The sequence below is a fragment of the Lagopus muta genome, chromosome 2 (genome assembly GCF_023343835.1).
Source record: "Lagopus muta isolate bLagMut1 chromosome 2, bLagMut1 primary, whole genome shotgun sequence".
In the NCBI taxonomy this organism is placed as follows: Eukaryota; Metazoa; Chordata; class Aves; order Galliformes; family Phasianidae; genus Lagopus; species Lagopus muta.
Window position 1 is genome coordinate 66,570,646 of NC_064434.1, and position 23,218 is coordinate 66,593,863.

Below are 23,218 nucleotides of genomic sequence, written 5' to 3' on the forward strand. Positions count from 1 at the left end.
TATTTGGAAAGGTCAATGGAAAGAACAATGATATGGCAGGGTTTCTCAGTAGCCATACTGTAGATATGAGCTTTACTGTCTTTTCAGCAACTGCTCTTTTCTGAGATACTTCATAGTCAGTGAATCTGGCCAGAAGATACTTGTCTGTCTAGAGTAAGAATCATTGAATCATAGAATGGCTTGGGTTGGAAAGGACTTTAATGACTATACTATTCCATGCTGCTGTTGGCAGGGTTGTCACCCACTAGATCATGCCACCCAGGAATCTCAAAGCCCAGCACTCAAACAGGAGAGACTTGCTGCATAGGTTTGTCATCCAAAGTGTGGAGGGGTTACCCAAAGTCTTAAGATGCAGAGCTGAGTGGGGAGCAGAGCTGAGGAGCTGCCCTTCTCAATATACTACTCCAGGCACTTGTCTGTAATCCCTCCTTTTCAGTTAGTAGCTGATGATAATTTATAACATTTCCCCTTAGAAAAGCAGCAGAGTGTTCCTCTCCAAAACAACATGGGTCAAAAATCTCCCTGCACCAGCTAAAACTGCAGAAAATCTTTCTGAGGGACAGGCATACAGTGCATGTTGTTATTCCACGTGCCTGAACACTGGGTTGTGTGGTTTCATTCTGGTTTTGAACGGGATTGATTAGTTGCAACTCCAGTTCAGCTTGTGGAGTGTAACACTTGAATTTGCTGTATGTTTGGCTAGCGGATCACATCCTTAATACAGCCTTACTTGTCAAGCAACTACTCTGTAGGCAGAGATGAAAGCAGCCAGGGAGAACGTTTCCTTTGCTCACATAGGAGAAGATGACAGGTAACATTATCTTGACCTCTGAAAGTCAGAGACAGCTCTGAGAGGTAACTTGAGCCAGGACTACTGCTCATCCTGTAACAACAACACATGCAGTGCCACAGCTGAACTTGGTGGTGAGGGCTCATTCTATGCCTGTTTTCCCAGCTGGCACTACATTGCTCCGGGTCCTAACCCCTATAAAGCTAGTTATGTTTAGAATTAACTGGAGAAGGGTATCCTGTATTATTTATAGTTTTAACTACTTTTTCTTTAATGGGAAAGAAAAGCAAGCTTATTTCCTAGCAGATTTTGTGTCTGAATTTTTGGGTGGAGAAACAGCAGCTCCTGGAGTGAATTACATCTTCGAGTGATGTCACAGGGACCATCACTTCAGGGTTTTATTGCTCCCAAAGTAACGTCCTGTCTGCCCTTTCCCAGGAATCTAGTTTTATACCATTGACAAACAGCAGGGGAGCCAAAAATATTGTCTGCAGAATTTAGTAAACTCACATAAGTAGATGTGGCTGTAAGCTAGGCATTAATGTGTACATTTACAGATGCTTATTCTAACCCAGATGCAGCTACTGTACCTCAGAGATCTTGTAAACGCAGTGCATAGACTGCATTACCATGTTCCGTGGGGAGCTGACAAAGTCACAGGATGCTGTTGTTTCCATCTTATTTTTTTCCCAGCTGCTAAATTACATTATAAGGCACTAAACAGACACTCAATATTTTCCTTATATAAATTTATCGTGCAGCAATTACTGCAGTTAAACTCATCGCAGGTATGTGATTGTAAATGGGAGGTGGCAATCAGTGTAATTAGAGAAGATGCGCCTGCAAAACACCCTCTGCATTACAATATTGCCCGCACTATAAGCACCCTGCCACGTGATGTGTCCCTTCTCGGTTACACAGTGTACGTCCTGTGTTGATTCAAGCTTGAATTACACAGTAAATCTTGCTGGTGAATTTATAGACTGTCCCTTTGAAGGCAGATCTGTGCCAGCCTATTTATTTAAAGTCCTTTTTTCACTGCAGCGGCATGCTTTTGAGATGTAATACCTTATGTGCAAAATCCCAGAGTGACAGCGGCTCTGGAAACTCATGATACTTATAATACATTACATATTATCAATAAAATGTTGCAAGACATGTCATAGATCTTATTAACATAACTTTAAATTATGGGTACAAGTTTGACCTATCTGTTGATGGATTAGAAGCAAAGCGTGGATTTTTAAACAGAAGAAAGAAGCTCAGGGCATCATTAAACAAACTGTTCTGAGTAAGATATCTAGATCACCATAAAAAGTCACAGCATATCCGAAAAGTTGGCCACCCCCATGGCATGATACAAAATTTAAAGAAAACTAGAAATAACTTTCAAAGTTGTTTTTTTTTTTTTTTAATTGCATTTTCTGCTGCCCCAATATGAATTGCGATTCAAATTGCTTCCAGAGATCTTGACTGCTTTAAAATAGTTTGCTCTGTGCTTCTCCTTGCTCTCCCTCCAGGCAAACTGGAGAAAATAAATAAGGTCTGAGTGTCCAGAAGAGCCCGGCAGTAACCAAACCTTTGGGCACAGCTGAGGCTTAGATTGCCCGCCTACACATCCCTTATCTGCATTGAAGTTTATTATGTCAGGACTAGAAAGTGCAGCGACAAAAAGGGTCCAAGCTGAGGATTAGGATTGACTCCTCAGACACGCAGGAGCACATACTGGCAGCCTCTGCTGCAGCTTTTGGGAGTTAGATCAGAAGCTGATCTTTTATTACATATTTCCCCTAAAACATCTAGGCAATCTGTGCATGTTCACTTGTTTTAATTTATGGATATGTATTTTTTATTTAATTGTAGAGCCTTTGCCACTTCTCTTTGTGGTGGGCACTGTTCTCACTTTGGTACAGGAAGAATTTAAAGTAATCTGTTTAGATGTCTTGCTTAAATTTCTGTAGATTAACTACGATGGGACCAAGAACCGTTCATAGATGTCGTATTTCCTAGCTCTCTGCTTTCCTCTGGAGATACTCCTTTTCTTTTGGGTGTCATTGGGAATAGCATTCTGCAGGAAGTTATATAGAGCTCTTTTCCTCCATGCTTTAGCTTTTAAAACATTGAATTTTGTTTGTAGGATGTGAACTCCCGATTTTGAGGCAGGGTGGGGGAAGTTTCCAACATCTAATAAGGATGGGAGCTGGAGGGCAAGAATCCTGGAAATGATTGCTGTTTTGCATTATTCTTAGAGTATCATTTCTGGTTCAAGTACAAAACCATGACTGAGAGACAGTTCTGTTGGCCTGGGAGGAAATGGGGGGAAGACATTTAAGAGAAATGTGTCCAGCTGGTGAGTAACGTGGTGTGCTATTAATAATGTTTGTTCTATTGGAGGGGACAGTCTTGTGCCGTTAATGAAGAAGTTACCTCAGTCCATTGCACATCAAATTAAGAGACCGCACACACACACCGCAATCCCCACTCCCTCCCTGCGCACTGATCAGTAATAATTACCTTTCGGGTAGGGGGTGGACAGAGATAACTAAATACTTTCAGGTTAATTATTACTCTCCTGGGCTCAGGAAGATCCTAGCATTTTAATAACAGCAACCTTTTTGTGCTGGAGGTCCTCTGAGACGTGAAATTGGCAACAACAAAAGAGCGTATATCTTTGGACAACAGCACTCTAAGTCATTCTACTGCTTTGTTGTTCTTTTTTTTTTTTTAATCTCTCCCACAGTGATGTAAAAAGCTTTCTTTGACGAGTTTAAAAATGTTGCTATTCTTTCCTACAGTCTTGTATGCTGAATAAATATAGGCACAAATAAGAGCAGCTTTAGCCCTCCACCAGACTTCCCCGTCTCTTTCTGTTAACCTTAAAGTTCACTGTGCTGAAAGCTAATAGCGCCTAGTTGTCAAGAAGCCAGAATAATGACATTTTGTGCCATTATTCTAATGTGTTTTTCACTGTACATTTTCTTTAATTATTTGCATGAGTAACATCATTATGCATTCATGCCAATACAATTCTGATAATTAATTTACATGATGGCAATTTCTTAATGATTTTGATGTCAAAGTTAATAGCAACAGCTGATAGTTGATCTGTTGGTGCTGACATAAATTTAACTTTTAATGTATTAATGCCAAAACCAGCAGCAGCCTCACATTATGCTGGAGAAAAATAAACACCCATTGGGTAAAAATTTCAGTGGAAAAGTCATGATCCTTACCCGAGGTTCATAGGTTTAAAATAGAACCAAGGCCCCTAGACATGTTACATGTCAGATTCTTACTTTATCTTGTTTTATTTATTTATTTGCATCAGTAATATTACTGATGCCTGAGATTTAAGAGATCAAATTAGGTAGTATCATGTAATAGCTGATGTTCTCTTGCCTCCAGCTCATTGCATATATTCTGTAATGAAAAAAAAAAAAAAAAAAAAAAGAAGTATTAATTAAGTTTTTATCTTTCTGGCTTTTTAAATGTGAACTCCAAGCTGCACTGCAGTGGAGGAATCTGGAACTGGTGTCTGAACCTGAACCTCATATCTTCAGTTTGCACTGTGTGGTAATGACATCAGCAAAGTAAACTTGATGTGGAGGCAAATACTGTTAATGTCAGTAAAACAAGAAACAGATCAATGCATAATAAGGCATGAAAGATCAATACTTTTAGTACATTTTTATTACATGGAAGTGATCTGTAAATTAAGCAGTAACTGCATACTATTCATCTGCTTGCTTTTTTTTAATTTTTTTAGGCTCCTGCTAAATATTAAAAAACAATTAACACAGAATACATGGACATTCTTCAGCCGTTGTCCAGGTGCTCTGACAATGTCTTTAGAGGCTTATAGACATTTTTATTTACCAGTTAAATAATTTACTACACCTCAGTATTGAAAAAAATGTATGTGGAACAAATTACAATATCCATAAAATGGTGACAGTTGTTTCCCTTCATTTTTTTAATCAAAAGTGAACCCTTATTACTCGACACAGTTGTTAACATAATATTTATTTCCATCCACTTCAGACAGTTAAACATATAGGTGAAATATTACAAAACTTTACAAATAAAATTGATCCTGCCTTGTATTTCAACCCTTTTCCCAGTTGTTTTTTAAGCAATTATCACTGAGAGAGAACACATTTCATTTTATATAGCAAGGAGACAATTGTACAGCCTCAATTAGACCTTCAGCTGCTGGAAGATAAAGAGCTGTTGGTGTAGTTCTAGATTACCTGCTTTTCAAGATGCTACTACTACTTCTTCAGTTTCCGCAGGTGAATTTTCTTTCCATACCTGCTGAACAACGAATTTCTATTTCTGATTCCTTTTAGACTATTTTATCTTTGTTTTCAGAAAAGTTAGGGTGTGTAGATGTTTGAAGCCCGTTTCCCAAAAGTCAGACTTCTCAGTGGGGACTTTTGCTGTGCACACCCTGTGTAGATGGACATTGCTGCATTTGGAGACAGATTTTGCTGAACAATTTTCAAACTCCTGCTTGCAATGATAAAGGAGTAAAAGGAGGTCAAGGTAGGTGAATTGCCTTTTAAACAGCTGCTTAAAACAATTTTCAATTAAAGACTAGCATTGGCCTTAATGAACAGCTGTCCTGAGGCATGTAAAGCATGCAGCTGCATAGAGGACCTTTGACAGAAGCCCTGACTTATCTCTGAGAGCTTACAGTAGAGCAGCTGCTGCTCCTTACTTCTAGCACACTTGCTGCCTCTGCCTAATGCAGTGCTTGAAAGGCAATGCTGGGCACCTGGCTCTAAAAAGGACTGATGTCTTACCTCACTGGCACTTTGCAGGAGGAGGTGCAAAAAGGAAAGGATGGAAGAGGCAGCAGGTAGGGGCAAGTCTAGGAGCTGGAGATACTTCTGCTAGGAAGAAACTGACCAGTGTATGAGGCTCCTCTGTAATAAGGAGTGAAAATCTGCTTGGAGAAAGGCATGAGCAAATTTGAGTGTGTAGATGTGTTGCTTGCACATCTGCAATTGCATGGAAGGTCTTTGCCCATGCACATACTATATGTTGATGTCCTCTCTTCCTCCATTTCTGGAAAGCGGGAGGTGTAATGGTCTGGTGCTTAATTTCTCAAAGGTGTTTCTGGGAAGAAGCCTATGGGATGATACAGACTTTGTTTACCCAGAATTTTAAGATAGCCTATACAGTGTACCATAAATGTAGGTGTGCAGCTACATATCTGCAAACTTCTGTAAATACAGTGCTCTGTCTGGTGGACTACAAGAGAAAATCATGGACAAGAAGAGATGTCCAAGAGACCTTGGACTCCAACTACCATCTGTCAGGACATGCAACTCACAGCACAGCTGGATGTTCAGACATAATCTGAGCTCTGCTTAACTTTTTATTCTTAAAAAAGCATTAGGCTGAAGCAGCCTATAGACTGGACTAGATGCAAGTAAGGACAGTGAGAAAGAAGGCTGGAAAAGAGCCTGATATATAGAATAAAGATAATATTTAGGTTTTCTTAGAAGTGCTTAGTCCCTTCATATTTATCTGTGGTGAAAATCTGGAGATATTTTTTAATAGCAGAATAATTTCATATCAGCACCTTTATTTTTGTAGAGAAAAGAAAAAGGGAGATTTCTTTTTATGCAAAATTACCCTGTATTAATTAAAGATTAATTTACTAATAACTTTAAAATAATAGTAGTTTATGTTATGAGACTTTGAGAAATGAGCAGAATACTAATGGACTGACCTTTTTCCTCTGTCTTCAGAAAACATTTTTTTTTATTGCCCAAGCTGCCTTTGGAAACAGGTTAGTCAAGAACACTTGTCAGTTTTAAGAATAGCTGCTCAACAAGGAGCAGCAGTGTAAATGTTATCTTTATTACAGGTGAGAAGGAAATTTCTTAAAAGCATGTCTGAGTGGTGTTAGCTTTGTGGGTTGATTGTTGGAAGGTACAAGAAATGTGACTATGATTGTGGTTTGCACACTGAGAGGCTCTCCCCCACAACCCAAATGGCTTTCTGGCATGTGGCATTTCAGAGCACTCTTTTTTTTGCCTCCAAGCATGCGGAATGCCTGGGCAGAAAACATTCTTTTTGGTGTAGGGCTTGTCATGAATTGGACACAAGATGTCTGAAAGGTAGTGTAGGAGTTAGAAAGGGAGGCTTTAAAAATTCAGATCTGTCTGATGACTGGTAACATTACTAATGAAAATATGCTTGAGTTTAATGCTGAAACTAAATGCCCCATAGAAGAGTACAATGTTTATTTCTTCCTTCCCCAAAATTCATACTGAAGTTTCCATTGCCTTAAATCTGGCTCAGTTAACTTAGCTTGTGAGTCAAAAGCTGCTCCCTAGACTTCACATAAACACCCACACCCAGCCAAAGGCATCTCATACTGTCTTCCATGTTTTCAGCCTTCCAATTATTTGCTACACCCAGTTATGATGGGTCATCTTAAATTAGCTCTCCAGTGACTCAAACATTTATTAACTGCTCAGATGCCAGGAGTTTGGTGTGAGCATGAAGGCCAAGGGCCTGAGCCTTTAAAATGGACACTGTTTAGGACACAAGTGATAAGAAGATTTTTGCAGGCTGAAGCATGGCAGCAGAGTGTCACCTGGGGATGGGGGTGCTGCTGAAATGTCCTTCTCACCCTGAGGTCTCTGTTTAGTTTGACCAGGGGGGGCTGTTGGCAGCTGTTCTGATACGGCCCTGACACCAAGCTGATCTGAACAAAATGAGGGAACTCCATATGCTGTAAAGTGATTGAATCTCACTGAAAACAGCAGACCCTTGTCCCTTGGCTCCTGGCCATGCCAGCTGGCTTCTCGCCCTTTGGGAGTGGTGGATACAGAACATGGGCCACCTCTGGGCTCTGCAACCAGATCTCCCTCCCCCGGGTTTTCACCCCTTTGCCCTGCCACCCAGAGCCCTGAAGGGAGAACAACTAATACCCTGAATGCCACTTGGTAATTGCAGAGCTTTGTTCACAAATGCAGTCCTCCAGCATAGAAATATGGAGTGCTCAAAAGAAGGGGGTGCATCTTGTTAGCAATGTCCTTTAATACGGCTGAGCTGTGGATTTTGAGGGAGATGGAAGCAACAGTCATCTACTCATTTTATCTAATCTGTTGCAAGCTCAGGGGTGTGACTGCGAATATGATCTGAGTGCTTTGGTCCTTAGCGCAAAAGCTGCTTTCTGCAGAGGTAGTAATTAGTCAGTAGGCAGCCAAGCTACTAAGTACAATGCTCATTGTTTCTCTCCTTGACAGCTAGCTCAGACTGGTTATTAACACAAAGAAAAGCTTTCACTCTGAAAGTCTTATTGTTCCCTCTGTCTTCCACCATTATGTTTCCTCTGCAGAAACCAAGCTGAAACCCTTAATCTGCAGCTTGTCTTGTAGAATCTCTTTAAGGTGCCATCTGACATGCAGGTCCACAAGTCTTAGACTGGACTAAGATCAGAAGAAGCAAGTGGTGTGTTTTGGCGGAGCTGCTCTCTGAATTCCTCTTGTATACACTGCCACATGTTGAGCTGGGTGAAGGTTCTGCAGCAGAAGTTCCACATTTTGTTCTGAAATAGCACTGTAACAATAGGAAACTTATTTTGCCTGGTACTTGTTATCAAATGAGGATCGATTGTGCTGAATTTGTTCTGTAGCCAATTGGATGTCTTCAGTCTACAGACTGCAAAGACATTTCACTGTAACTGGATAGTAACTAATGCCCACTCATTCTGCTGTTTCGTCACCCAAGGCTCTGAGCTATAGATTTTACAGACTAATTCTGCCAAGCAACGTGTTTTTAATACAGCAGACGTTTACAGTCTGAAGTACCAGAATACATAAAACCTTAAAAAATATCCTGTTTGACTCCTAAATCATATGATTTTAGAAGTTGGGTATTTTTTTTCACCCACTTTAGACTTACATACATACAGTATTTCCAATTGTTTACATATATTAGAATCTCTTGCATTTAAATAGCTCATTATGCAAATATTTACAAAATACATGGATATTTATTTTTACTGTACCCTATATTCAATCACTGAGCTGAGATTTAATGTCTGAACATTGTCTGCAGTGTTGCATGTGCAGTAATGAATTATGAGTAATTATGTACTATATACAATTATACAACAAAAATTACAGATTCAAAAAATATTAACGTTGCAAAGCCAAGCACTAATATTCACGTAATGCCAGAGTTGAGGTACAATTCTAATTCAATTCCCACTTACATACGTGTGTCATAATTTATTACTTTATTTTTATAAAGCCTTTACTGGTCAGACTCTGGTGGTCTCGGAGAGCTTTCAGTTGTGATGGGTGCATGATTACATCTCTGGCCAAGGCTCCAGGCTCCAGCCAAGCCTTGGGATCAGACCAAGGCCAAATTTGCAGTGTTTCTCAGGAAAGAAGTCTTCCCTGGACTTGGTCACCTAAGCAACAGACCTGGCTTAGTGAGCATGTATCTCATTTTCCCATCCCAATTGCAAGAGCTCGCAACAAGAGAACACCCTGCATTAATTTACCTCTCAATCCAGAGCCATGCATAGAGCAAGACTAATTTTGCATTTGAGACATCTGAAAGAGCACTGTGTTCTCATATAATCAAAGCCTGAGTTTGAAGTACATTTTGTTGAAAGGTTTTTGACCGGAATACCTTCAACAAGGAAATGCTGCTTTATCAGAATTGAAAAGTTTTGTAGGAATGTTTTGCATATGATGATATTTTTAACAGGAAAAAAAAAAAAAAGTAAGCAATTCATAACTTTCAGTGCAATTATTTAATTTTGGACCTCATTTCTTCTCCTTTAATTTAAGAGACCGTTGTAGAATCAAAGAATCATAGAATCACAGAATATCCCGAGTTGGAAGGGACCCACAATGATCACCGAGTCCAACTCCTGCCTCTGCACAGCACCACCATCCAAAATTCAAACCATATGTGTATCTGTGAGCAGTTTGGAGAGCAGTGTCCAAACACTCCTTGAACTCTGGCTCTTGGGTTGTGCCCACAGCCCTGTGCAGCACGTTCCATCCCCACTGTCCTCTGGTGCAGACTCTTTCCCTCACCCCCAGCTGCCCCTCCCCTGACACAGCTCCATGCTGTTCCCTCGGGCCCTGTCGCTGTCACAGAGAGCAGAGCTCAGAGCTGCAGCTGTGAGGTGTGAGGTGCTGCAGCCACCATCAGGCTTCCCCTCAGCTCCTCTCTCTGGGCTGAACCAACCCAGGGATCTCAACACAAATTGTCTCATTTGATTAGTAGGAGGATTATTAGAAGAGTGTTTTTAATGGACTTTGTGCATGCACAATGCTTTCCTATATTTTAAGAAAGCAAACAAATTCCAGAAATTTAATTTCAGCACAATGTATAACTGCTATGAGAGTGATACCCTATCTAGAAGCATTTCAAGTGCATGGAGTTCTCAATAGCAGTCATAAATTTCCAGATTAAGTTGAGTGATCTCGTTCGTAGATGCCATCCTTTGTTCCATTTATTGTATTGCAAAGGGTTTGTCCTTGGTAGTATTTTTTCACTGAAAATAGTAACTGCATTTCATTTCTGAATTTAAAAAAAAAGTATATAGAGGATTTACAAGATAAAAGGAGGACAGCTGAAGCCAATTTTTTTAGTGTTAGCTGAATCAGTGATTAATATAAATAATTCAAGCAAAGATTATGTCTTAAGCTAATTTATAGCAATATGCAACCTGCCTCTTAATAAATGCCAGACTAAACACAAGTTTTCTTCAGCTGGGGACAGGTTGGACTACAGTAATATCACTTGGGTAAAGATTTCTCAGGCTGTTAAAATGAATTTTATCCTGAGCCTTTTATTTCTAGTTCACAAAACTCTTTATCACTTCCTGGGGTTCTTATGTTAATTCACTTGCAGCTCAGCACACTGTGGCTATAGAAAAAGGTAAAGCAAAACAGTGATGAAGGAGATTATCACGTAGACAACCTGCAGGAAATATTGAGAATCTTATTAAAAAGCAATGCTTTCATAATGTTTCCTATGAAATAACTAGTGTTTTGCTAGTGTCTGACATCCAGACAGGGAGGCTCAAGTTCATTGCTCAGATGCTGCCTATGGAGACAGTTGAAAAGACTCGTGCTTGCAGCAGGCAGAAGCTCAGAAGCATAACCTGGACAGTAAGAAACCCACCTCCATAAAGAACACAGCAACAACAGCTTGTTTGAATGTAGGCTTGACTGCTTTTTCAGTGAAATATTAATTGGCTGGATAAAAGGGACCACAGTGGATTTCCATAGACCCTAAGTCTGAGGTGGGCACAACCCCTTCCAATCTTTTTAACATTCTCTTCCTTAGGAGGTGCTTTTTTGGATCTTAACAGAGAAATCAGCTTTTGATCTTCCAAGGACCAAGATTCTTGAACAACTTTACTACAGATGTAGTGGCAGCAAGAAAGCCTGGAGGGATTATAAACTGAATCCCAACGCATTTATGAAAGGAATTCCCTGCAATAGCAGCCAACTGTGGTTGGTGGTCTGAGAGTTTCCTGTGCTTGCCATTCAGAAGGTCTGTTGTCTTTTCAAAAGCTTCAGCTTTGAAACAGAGGCCAGTACAAGCCAACCTTTCCAAATGGAGGCCAGCACAAGCTAGGTGAGGCATGGGTTCTAAGATGCAGCTTTAGGGGTCAGACATGCCAAGCTTTGTTGAAACATCAGTGGAGTTCTGTGTCTTCTGCTGAATGCTTCTCCTAGCATTACCTTGTACTCACCATGTGGTCTTGGGAGAGCCAAGCCATGTCCACATTGTATTTTCTCATCTAAAATAAAGGGAGAAGCATTCCAAACACCGCTGTTATAAAGGCTGTGATGGTTAATGACTCTGAGGTGCTTGAATAAAAAGCAGTCTGTGCAAATCCAGTCAGTCTGGGGTCCAATGAGTGCTTGGAAGACGAGGACCCAAGCATTTTTACAGCCTCACCTTCCCCTGCTCTGAACGTAGGGCCCTCTCTGCCCCCCTCTCCCATTACTTCTCCATACAAGCACTGTTTCAGACAAGAAGCGGAATGCCTTTAAAAAGAAAGAGAGAAGAGAGTGCAAAAGAACAGAAGCACCTATGCATTTCACATGTGATTTTCACCCACTTTGTCACACAGCTGCAAAAATGTTGTCTTTATTTGTATACACTTTTTTTTTTTTTTTTTTTTTTTTTAACACCATAACTTGTAAATAGGAAATGAAGTCACAATCCTCAAAATTATAATGGCAGGCACACAAAGACACAGTTGCTGGCACGGAATTCAATTAACAGATAGCAATCACCCTTGGGTGACTGTGTGAGGTGGAAATATACAAGCATGCTAATAAGTAATATCTTAAAGCCAAGGCGTTTATCAGCCAGCAGCCAGACACGGGCATAAGTGTGGGCAGACAGCACTGCTCTGGGATATTTAATAAAACCCACTCTCTTCATTTGAGGATTTGTGTTTAATCGTTTGGTAGCATTTTAGAAACATCCAGGCTGGGAAACTTCTCAAATGGAACTGCTTAGGTCAGAAAACGTAAAGAGTTATTTACTGATACCAAAATAGCCAAAGGAATAGAGTGGATTCTAGGTAATATTAACAAAATTCTTTCTTGCCATCTTTTTGACCTTTTGAGTTTCTGGGGTATGCCTGCTACGTGAATCAGAGCCTTATCTTGGGAAACATGCAGGAGGCATTCATTAATACTGAGAAAGTAAATCATTGAACTGCTATTTTGAATTAAAATACTAACTTTTTTTTCTGGGTTGAAAGTCAAAAACTAAAATAATTTTCTTCTGGGCTTCTTGATCTTTAATTTGGACCTTATTTGGGGCTTTCAAAGGCTCCAGGGAGGCCAAGATTTGTCATCCACCAAAAAAATGCTTAATTTAAACTTCCTGTCAGAGCTGCCTTTGTGTCACAGCAGTTGGATGAACTCACAGGCCTGTTCTTTGTGGTTAAGGACTTCCGCTTGGAGGAAAGAGCAATCCAGAAGCAAAGTTGTGGCTTTCTTTATAGGAAGGCAGTTGAACTCATTAGGATACTTGTTAGAATCTTCATGCAGAAGAAATGTTAACTCATGGTGGGGGTACATTCCTGGGTAACTCTCTAATGTTAAAGCATTCATTGAATGAAAGTGGCTTGAGGCAGGACAAATGGAGGCTGGCCAGCTTGGCTATGGGACATGAAGGAAGCAGCATGTGTGAGCCATTAGCGAGGAAGTCTAGAGGCTTTTGGCTGGGGAACAAATAGTGTTGCTGACAGATATTTATTGCTTTGCTTTTGGTTTTGCCTCTGCTTTCAGAGGACAGACTAGCCTTCTGTGGGCATAAGCCCTGCTGCTGGGCTGGTGACAGCACAAAACCTGCTCTGCTTGTAGTCCTGCCCACCATGTCAGCAGTCCCAGGAACTGAGAGAGCTTCCCTCAGAGTGCATTGCTTTAGGAAGCTGGGCTTTTCCTGTTACTGGTCACACTGCCTGCTTGACTTAGGTTTGAACATTCTTGATGGTCCATGCAGGCAATGGTGACCACCAAAGGTGAAGTGGTAGCTAAAGAAATGGGGAGGTTGCCTGATGTATATGAACTTAGCAACTTGGCTCTGCCAAGAGGCTTGTAAAAGGCAGATGTGGGCTGAAATAAATATTGAGGATAGGTTGTGGGCATGCTAGAAGTACCCACTAGCAAATACTCTTGCTACCTCTTTCTTTTGCATGGGATTCATGTGATCAGTGGCCGGTCTCCTCTGCCAGCCATTTCCCAAACTGCTGGCATGCAGCCCAGGTTTGGCTGTGCTCAGGAAGTTGTGAAGTGGGTCTGAATAGCTGCTGTGAAGCTGTCCCTGCACTGCTCCTGTCACAAAGAGTTTTCAGTGCCGCCTCACTAATGGATGGGTTTCTCCTATACAGAACACCGAACAATGCGGTGATACATTCAAGTTTTATTAATGTGAGTTTAGAGTGGCCTCATTATTCATAATGGCAATGCTGCAAGAGAATTGTGCAGTTCATCCCAAACTGGAGACTGTAAATTCTGTAAGCCAAGCAGCACCATCGAATGGTGTGTTTTCATCACTTATTTTTGCAGGGAAGCTATTTGTATTCCCTCCGTATGTAAACCCAAGCTGTCTTAATATTGCAAGCCCAAACTGTGTTGGAGGAGGTAATAACAACAACAACAAAAAAGCCTCTAGTATGTTTTAGGAAACTCCATCATAACACTGTGATATTAAGACTTAGTACCTGCTGCTGCATGGGGAGCATGCAGTGGGGCTGGGTGGTGGGCACCAGCTGGTGGTGCTGGAAGAGCTTGACTCTTGCCCATCTGCACGTTACTTGGTTTGGGACCAAACACTGCTCTCCTTTGCTGCAAATCATGCATATGCGTGTCTTGTGTATGTATGGGATAAGGAGAGACTGTTTTTCTTCTGGCTGGTTTCTTTTATAGATAGCAGCTGTAACAGCAGGAAGTGTGTGAATTGTGCTTGGTGGAGCTACGCTGGTGGGCAGGTTGGAAGTACATTGGTCAAAAGTTCAAGACAATTGTAATTTACTATGAGGATTAGACATCAGCTGCCTGATATAAATAAGGCTTCACAGGCATCAGGGAGCAGTTCAAGCTATATGTCAGTTTGCTTCCATGCTTTCCTGAGAAGGCTGTCATCAGCAGAGCTGGTGTGGGTTTGCAGTGAGAGCAAGCAGCTGCTCAGGAAGAAGCAGTGGCCTCACTTTGTGTAAGCACCAGGTGACTGTTGGAGAGATGAAGCTGACTTTTCTGTGCTTCTGAACCTGACCCAGTGACCCAGAAATACAGGAATCCACAATCTATTACCAGACTTTGCAGCTACTGACTCTTGCAAAATGCCTGTCCCTGTTCCAGCAGCCTCTGTAGGCCTGGAAGCCTGGCAGTGGCTGCTCACCACCCACAGGCTGAGCACAGCACTTGTTAAGGGAAATACTCATTAGAAGAGCTGTGTATATTCTCTGTGGTGAGTGTTAGGACATGACTCAGAACCAATCGCTCAGGGGAGTTACACAGCAGCCAGTTGTAACTTTTGCAGGAAACACTGCCTGAACTTGAAGACACTCTTTCTCTCCTTCATCCACACCCTTTTGGGTATGGCCTTTAAAATAATTAACCCTGGGCTAAGAGGGACCTCTGATTTCCCAAGCCTTATGGCTGAAGCAAGCCCTCTACATTCCAGCAGCTGCTATTGGCATTAACACTGGGAGTGCTGACAACAGCTACCAAAGGTTAAATATATTGGTAGAAATCAATAGTGTGATGTCCCCTTCTCCTGCTTCCCTCTGCTTCTGAGGTGGGAAATGGTCCTGAGGTGCATAAAGTATAAAAGTTAACATTTCTCCAGCTCAGAACACATGCATTTATGCAAGAAGCTGTAAGGATATATTTTATGATCCTAGTGTAGAAAAGCTCCTCTTCATTCAGTACCTGTAGGAAAGGCAGAGGATTCTGGAGTGTTGGTTATTATGCAAGGCATGTGTTTAAAACATTAAGTACCTTGATTGTCTCTCACATAGCTAGTGCTGTCAGCAGTTTTCACAGGGCTTTTATGTGCCTTTTTTCTCCCTGAGATACCTGTGTTCGCTGTAGAACTGATTCTGTTTCTGAAGCAATTCATTAAGCATCTTCAGTGCACCACTTCTGTGAAGAGGTCAATTTGTTCTTTCTGCCTAGTGATGCAAAACTATGGGCTTCAGTGGGTAAGTATTAGATGCTCTTCTTGCTGTTTAACTTATGGCTTCCTTCAAACTATCTTCTCCAGCAATCCCCTCTTTTAACATATGCATTTATTATTCATGAAATGTGGAAACTGATGCTACCATATCAGTGTAGGACAGGTACAGTTGGGTGGTCTGGCATGCGTAGGGTAATCAGCTCAGTCTCTTCTGGAAGAAAGATTTTTCTCAGGGCAGTGTATGGGAGCTGCTGAGTCACAGCCTGAACCACTCATTGAGCACCTGCAGAAAGGACTCAGTCAGTGCTAATGAGCACAGGTGAAGGCAATTCATCTGTGTGACTGGAGGGGTAGAGCCTGGCTGTACCTCTCTTAGACCTTGTTTTAAGGGCTGACTGTCATGCAGGAAGGATCTCTTTGGTGATCTTTGGTGAGGTTCACCTCTTTAGTGAGGGTTTCCACTCCAAACCTGGAATCTTCTGATATAGGTGAGCAACCTTCTTCCCTTCCTTTATAGCACCTTGCTATTATGCTGGTCCTTCTGTCATCATACATCTGTTGTAACACCTTTCCCATTGTATTGATCTGTCTGATTGCTACAGGCAGGACAGAGCTGTTTCTTTCTTCTAGGTTCCTTTCTTTTTTCTGACAAGGTAGCAGTGTGGTGATGGGTTGGTATATGCCTGTGTGATGAGACTCCTGGAGTACCACCAACTTGAAGGTTGTTCCTAATGAGTGTCATGCACAAGCTGCTGGATAGCTTCTGGGTTCTTGTCTTCTGTGAGTCTGCCTTTGGTAGGTAAAAGCAGGGCTTTGGAAAGGAGCCTAGAGCCCAAAAGCAGTGCTCTCTAAATGTGTTCTCTTGCCTTATAACTTGAAGTTTGAAGTGGTCCATGAGTCTTCAGTTATCTGTTAATAATAAATCTCCACCTCCCCAATTCTTCAGGTCCAAATGCCACTTTTTATCCTCCGTAGTAGTTATTGCTGCTCTTACTTATTTATTTTTCCCCTAACTTCTCTGATATTTATATATATTCTAATATGGAAATTGATCTGTATCAACTCTTTACCTGCTGGATGTGATAGGGTTCTTGTTGAACAGCAAATACTGGGCTGGCTGGATTGTGGAGTGAAGGTAAGTTTTGCCTCAGTCTTTTGAGGATACTTAATAAGGGGAGTTTGCCATTTCTTCCCGTAATTCTTACCACTGTTTTGGAGTCTACTTCAGTTTTACCATTGCTGCTGGGAATATGGCTCACGATATTTAGTCAGTCCACCAGTTCTGGAGACAGCACTGCTTCCTGCTGAAATAAAAATTGGTAGGCCTTCATAAAGTTATCCAGAGGCTCTTGGTTAACATTAAATGAATACACTGGGGACAGTAACTAGAGCTATTAGAATATCAAGTGTATTAACTAAACTGTCATCCTAAGGAGGTAATATGTCCTCAGAACAATTACTCTTTTTTTTTTTTTTTTTTTTTTTTTTTTTTAAACAAAACTCTTGTATTGCTTATTTTGGTAGTTACATCTTTTTTTCTGACAAGGTTTTAGATAATGTGAGTAACAAAACATAATTTTCTGAAGTGTATTTTGCATACAGTAAGGTTTCTGTTTGGAAAACATCTTTCTCTTTTTCTTTCTTTCCTTTTCTTATTGAGACAAAGTCAGACTCTTAAGAAGAAAAAATGGTTGCAAAGAGTTACTAGAAAGCATAAATCATTGGGGGCTACAAGGATAACAGAATCTCAGAACTACTAATTCATGAAATCTTTGCAGCTGTTTTCTTCCTGATATAGTGGTATTTTCTTTCTATTATCACAGAAGGATCTAAAGAAGTATGTACTTGGTTAGCTGAAAACTTCCAAGGATGCTGACCAACTTGTTGTTCTTTGTTCTGGTCCAGCTGAAATACTTTCAGCTAGCACTTCATTAACAAACAAACCCAAAAAAGCCTGAACAGTAAGTGATGCCTCACATTTCCTGCTGGAAAAGATTTCAAAAGCTCATAAAATGTCTTCAGACCGTACAATATATCACATCATATTAATTTATGGTAGTCAATGAACAGTCGGAAATGGTAGAGGAGAGATGGAGAGCCTGTAATATTCAGCTTTATTCAGAACTATATATCAGTCCTTTTTTTTTTTTTTTCTTTTTTATCTTTACATGCAGTTTAGGCATAGCATCTCCTCTCCCTTGCTTCAGAAAAAAAAAAAAAAAATCCACATATTTGTATTATGTTATGTTCTCCAAGCAGCAAATTCCCTCTGCCAACTATCTGTGGGTGTGCAGCCCTTCCTTGGGAACATGCTGTATCTTCTGAGTTCCTGTGTTTGCGATATCACAGTGCTTTTGCTCTGCAAAGCCATGAATGGGGCCATTATGAGGGACTGCTAGATGATTAAGATTCTGAGAAGGGTAGGCTGCTAAAAAGTGTGTTTAGTGAGGAAATTACAAGGCCAATAAAAAGAGCGTCTTTGCGAGTTCTAACTGCATTTTTTTTTTTTTTTTTGGTGTATCTAATTTTTCAAGGTCTGCTTGGATCACGTTGAGGTTTTCTTTCATCCCTTTTTTTCTCTCCGCAACGGGAGTTGGGGCTGGAGTCTAAGTCCAAGTTAATGAAGCTGCCTCAAAGTCAGGCAGGGAGAGAATAAACCACAGCTCTGAGGAGCAGACTGCTGGAGGTTCCTCTTTCTTGCCGCTCACTGGAGTTATTTGATTTGGGAACAAGATAAGAATTCATAACATCTGATTTGTAGAATAACCCAGAGGAGGGGAAAAAAGGCAGAAATACTAATTTCAGATATCATTTTAATCTCTCAGTTTTCTAATAGTTTTTTTTTTTTTAGTTCTAATACCATTAATCAAATATAAAGTTCAGAATTTGGTGAAGCTGTGCACTGACAAATGCATCTCCAAATAGCCCGCTGTTCAGCACTTCTTTTTCTGTCAATACTCTGTGATCAGGGAAGGTCTGGAGCATAACATTCTCCCAGTTATTCATCTTCTCCCTTTCTCTCTCTTTTTTTTTTTTTTTTTTTTTTTTTTTTAATTCCCCCACTAAGAAATACACCTGGCAATTCATTACTGGTCTCCCACGAGTGTTATTAATGCCAGTTTATTTATGCATTAATTATTCGAGTGTAAGCTCTTGAAGTTCCTCGTGGTAATCTGCTAATCAAACTGATGGAGGCAGAAGGCTGGCCTTTACAGCAAGTGTTGTAGGAGCTGAGCACAGGCATCATGGCTGCTATCACAGTGAGAGGAGCAATTCAGCCTGCCTGAGGCTCAGGAGCAGACTATGGCTAGAGTTGGTAAAGAGAAGTAGTCATCTTGCTTAAATTAAGCAAATTGTCTGCTGTAAGTGCCTAATTTTGGCAGTGGAACAGCTTCCAATGTTGTCTGCATAGATGTCATCTTCATTTTTGAGTGCTGGGAACAAATCCATTGCAGGAAATGAGCGTGTATTTATGGCTAACTTCTCCACACACTCAAAATGTGGGCTTTGAATTTGCCATGATTGAAGTCCAGGTGTGGTGTGCAAGGTTGGAACCACTGTGCCATCCTCCCCCTTGCCACTAGGGATGGTGGTGCAGCCAGGAGTTTTGGAGCAGCTTTAATCAGCCCTTGACACTGACCCCATACCACCAAGGAGGACAACACCAGGAAGGTCTGTGGGATGTGTTTGTGTCTTGCTAGTAACAGCAAGGGGAGAGATGCTAGCTCCTTAAGCTGGACACGTGACTGTACTCGTGCTCTTTCCCCAAAACTCAAAATACTGCTCCTCTTTCAGAGGTTCAGAGGCACCTGCTATCTGTTCTAGCTTGCTGGTGGCTCAGTTCTACTACATGATGTTGGTAGGGCTGTCCAGCTTGCCTGTGGGCTCGTGGTTAAATCTCCACACACTCAAAACTTGGTCTTCAAGGTTTGCGTTGATTAAAATTATTAGGATTGCGTTTTCATAATGTTTTCAGGAATCTTGTTCTGCTTGCCTTCACAAGTACTTGTTTCCAGTAGGCCAATAAATATGACTGTACTTTAGCATGCTAGTACATTAATTTATTGTATTAAAGTTGCAGAACTGCAACTAAGAGAAGTCTACACTAAGACTGATAAGAAAAGGAGAATTCAGCATGGAATGTGGTCAGTTGCAAAACAGAAAGAATCTCTAATATAGCACTTACTTCTGAGCTCCCCTCTCCCTATTCCTGACTTTGTTACGGAATTGCAGGATTTGAAAGGGACGTCAAGAGATCATCAGCCCTCCTGCTGAAGCAGGCTCACTACAGTAGGCAGCATAAGTAGATGTCCAGCTGGGTCTTGATTATCTACACAGAAGGAGACTCCACCACCTCTCTAGGCAACATCTTCCAGTGCTCCCTCACCCTTACTTTAAAGAGGTTCTTCTGCATATTAATATGGAACTTCCTATGTTCAAGTTTTACTCCTTGTCCTATCACTGCACGCCACTGAGAAGAGTCTGATCTCATCCATTTGCCTTCCATCTCCCTTTAGATATTTATAGGCATTTATCAGATCCCCTCTCACTCTTTCCCCAGGCTGGACAGACCCGGGTTACTCAGCCTTTCCTCATACAAGAGGTGCTCCAGGCCCTTAATCATCTTTGTGGCTCTCTGCTGGTCTCCTTCTAAGAGATCCCTGTCTTTTTTTGAACTGAAGAGACCAAAACTGGACACAGTAATCTAAATGTGACTTACCAGGGCAGAATAGAGTGGGAGGATAACATTCCTCAACCTGCTGGCCACTCTTTTTAATGCACCTCATCGTACCGTTGGCCTTCTTAGTCACAAGGGCACACTGCTGGCTCATGGCTAATCTGTTGCCCACCAGGACCCCCAGGTCCTTCTCCACAGAGCTCCTCGTCAGCAGGTCATCTGCTAACCTGTGCTGATGCACATGGTTATTCTTCCCCCCAAGTACAGGACTCTACACTTGCTCCTGTTAAACCCTATCAGATTCTTCCCTGATCAACTCTCCAGGCTGTCCAGGTCTTGTTGAATGGCAGCACGGCCTACCAGTGTGTCAGCCACTCGTCTCAGCTTTATATCATCAGCAAACTTGCTGTGGGTGGACTCTGTCCCTTCATCCAGGTCATTGTTGAGTATGTTGATCGAGACCAGACCCAGCATCAACCTTGGAACATCACTGGTATTTCACCAGTATTTCTGTTAGTTTAGGCATGTCCACTTTACACAGACCTTTGTTACCATCTGAAAAACCTACACAAATGAGGTTTGTTGATTATAAAAGGAGTAAGTGAAGTTCCTGTCAAATGCTTAAAGAAATCAAATCAGATATGTTATCATTTTTCTTTACTGATTTAGTATCGTTCCCTTTCACAACAAAGAATAAAAATATGATTTTGAAATTGCTGTGTCCCTTTATGTGGTATACTGCTTTTCACGTGGTAGGAATCTCAGTGGGAATATGCTGATTTATGCTGACAGTTATTCCAGTTGCTTATTTGAATGCCATCCTGTGATGTTACCTTTGTAGATACATGCTGTTTCTGTGTTTTTCATGCAACTGTGTCTCATCTGCAAAACTCAAATGTCATTGCCATTCAGGAAAAGGTTACTGGTGAGAAATGTTTGAGCTTTAAATGGATTCTTAATTTTGAATAGGACTTTTTTTTTTTTTTTTTTTTTTTTTTTTTTTTTTTTTTTTTTTCTTCCCCCAATTGCGTTGAGCAACAAGTTTAGATCTAAACATCCCTGAAACTTTACAAGATTCAAATTTGGATCTGGCTCAAATGGCGTGATATATCTATTTCTGATAAATGGATAATTCAGCGTGCAAGGAGTGCATGCACACACAGACAGACATGCACATGTCAATACAAGTATGTGCATCTTGATTCAAGGTGGTACTTGAAAGTAGTAAGCAGCTTATTCGCTTTTCACTGAAATTTCATTGGAATTGACTACATCTCATAAAGAAAAGAATTTAATTTTTAAATGTTTTTAAATGTTTTTAAATCATTTATTAAAAAAAATTATGTAGCTTAAGGGATTACTGATGGGAAAAAAATCAAAGAAAGCAACTGTATTTGTTTTTAAATATCTCATTAGAATATCTGTTAATGTCAGTTTGTCCCTTACCATTGTTTTGTACAATTTGAAAAGAAACATAATAGAAAGAAGAACCCTTGTTATGTGGCTAATGAAATGTAATAGTTTAAATGTTGGAAGTGTGGAAGGATGTTGTGTGGGCTGGATGGCAAAACAGGGAATCAAAACGTGGAAATGAAGAAGACACAGAAACATTCTGGCTGTTTTGGAGGAAACGACTGTCTGATTTTTGGTTTTGCAGAAACAAAGAGCGGGTGGCCTGAATATGAATCCTGTCTTACCAGCAAATCCAGCATTTGGGATCGTTTGCATAAGCATTTCCAGCCTTGGCTCACTTCTGTTCTGAATAAGCAGTCAAGCAGTTTGGGTACTTTTCAGTCCCTTATGGGCTGGCAGCACAGAGAGAAGGATCTGATCTGTTTAACTTCTGTTAGCCTGTATGGATGCATCTCCCTAAAAACAGAAATGTGAAGCTATCTTCATTCCGATTAGAACAACTCCAGAGTACTGCTTTGGTGGGGAAAAAAAATGCTCAGTGCTTCGAGCACCCAAGCCTTCCACTGCCTAACTTGGGAGCAGGTGCATGCTGTCTCATAAAAGTGGAGTGCTGTGAACATTACTTTGAGCTTTAGAGGGTCTCTGACTGATGCAGCTGAACACTTCATGCCTCCCTAGACCCTCCGCTATGCAACGTGAACTGGTGCTAAAGCTCTGCTGCACTGCAGACACTTCCTATAAGTGTCCCCAAATGTATAGTTAGTGCTCAGAATCACACCAGCTAGTGCACCACCTAACTTTCATCAGCAGGTTTGTGGCTACGATTTATTTATTTTTCTTCCATCTGGATGTGATTTTAGAGCATGATAGAAACCTGAAGTGGAGACAAGCAGCCTTCTGATTCATTTTCTCTCACACTCATGGACACATTCAATCTTAAAAAAAAAAAAAAAAAAAAAAAAAAGAAAAAAAAAAAAAGAAAAAAAAGACTGCAGTGAGGTATGGTATTTATATTTTTTAAAAGACAGGTACTTAGTAAATGCTGGCACAGCACTCCAAAGGCCCAGATGAGACTGCATCCCCTTGGCATGCCTTGTGTACAGTCACAGGGTATGAGACAGCTTCTGCCCCTAGGAATTTATCTTCTCACTTGTAACCTATACAGAGGGAGGTCATTGTCCCTAAAGAATGCAAGAGTCTGGATGGAAAGTTGAGAGCCATCCCAGCAGTCTGCATGATAACCTGGGCTTCATTTTGCTTGCTGCCTTCCCTCAGCAGCATCAGGTGCATGGACTGGGGTTCAGACTCTATCACACCCAGTACTTCCTGAGCACAGAGGAGGAAGCAAACCCAGTCATGAAAAGCTCAGCAGCTGTAGCTGCTTAATTAATGGGGTTATTTTAAATCCAGTCACTTAAATTGTCATGGACACCCTTTATTATAGCCTGGACAATTTTATTTCAAGTTAGTTTTAATCAATTAGGAATTGATTTTAGCTAAGTCTGTATAAGAACATCTGATCCAGTTTAACTAAATTGGTTTTAGAGAAGTGAAATGGGTGTAAATTCAGCATGAGCCTAAGGAAGATCTCCCTTTCCCTGATAATGATTAGGTAGAGAGGATCACAGTTAAAACAG

At 40.9% G+C, this 23,218-nt stretch overlaps 1 long non-coding RNA gene across 1 annotated transcript; it reads left to right on the plus strand.

Moving 5' to 3' along the window:
• The first annotated feature begins 15,852 nt into the window (after window positions 1-15,852).
• On the plus strand, window positions 15,853-22,387 carry LOC125689130 (uncharacterized). The gene is made up of 3 exons (XR_007375068.1): window positions 15,853-15,978; window positions 16,121-16,285; window positions 21,826-22,387. It is a non-coding gene; the product is annotated as an uncharacterized LOC125689130 (long non-coding RNA).
• Window positions 22,388-23,218: the final 831 nt, after the last annotated feature.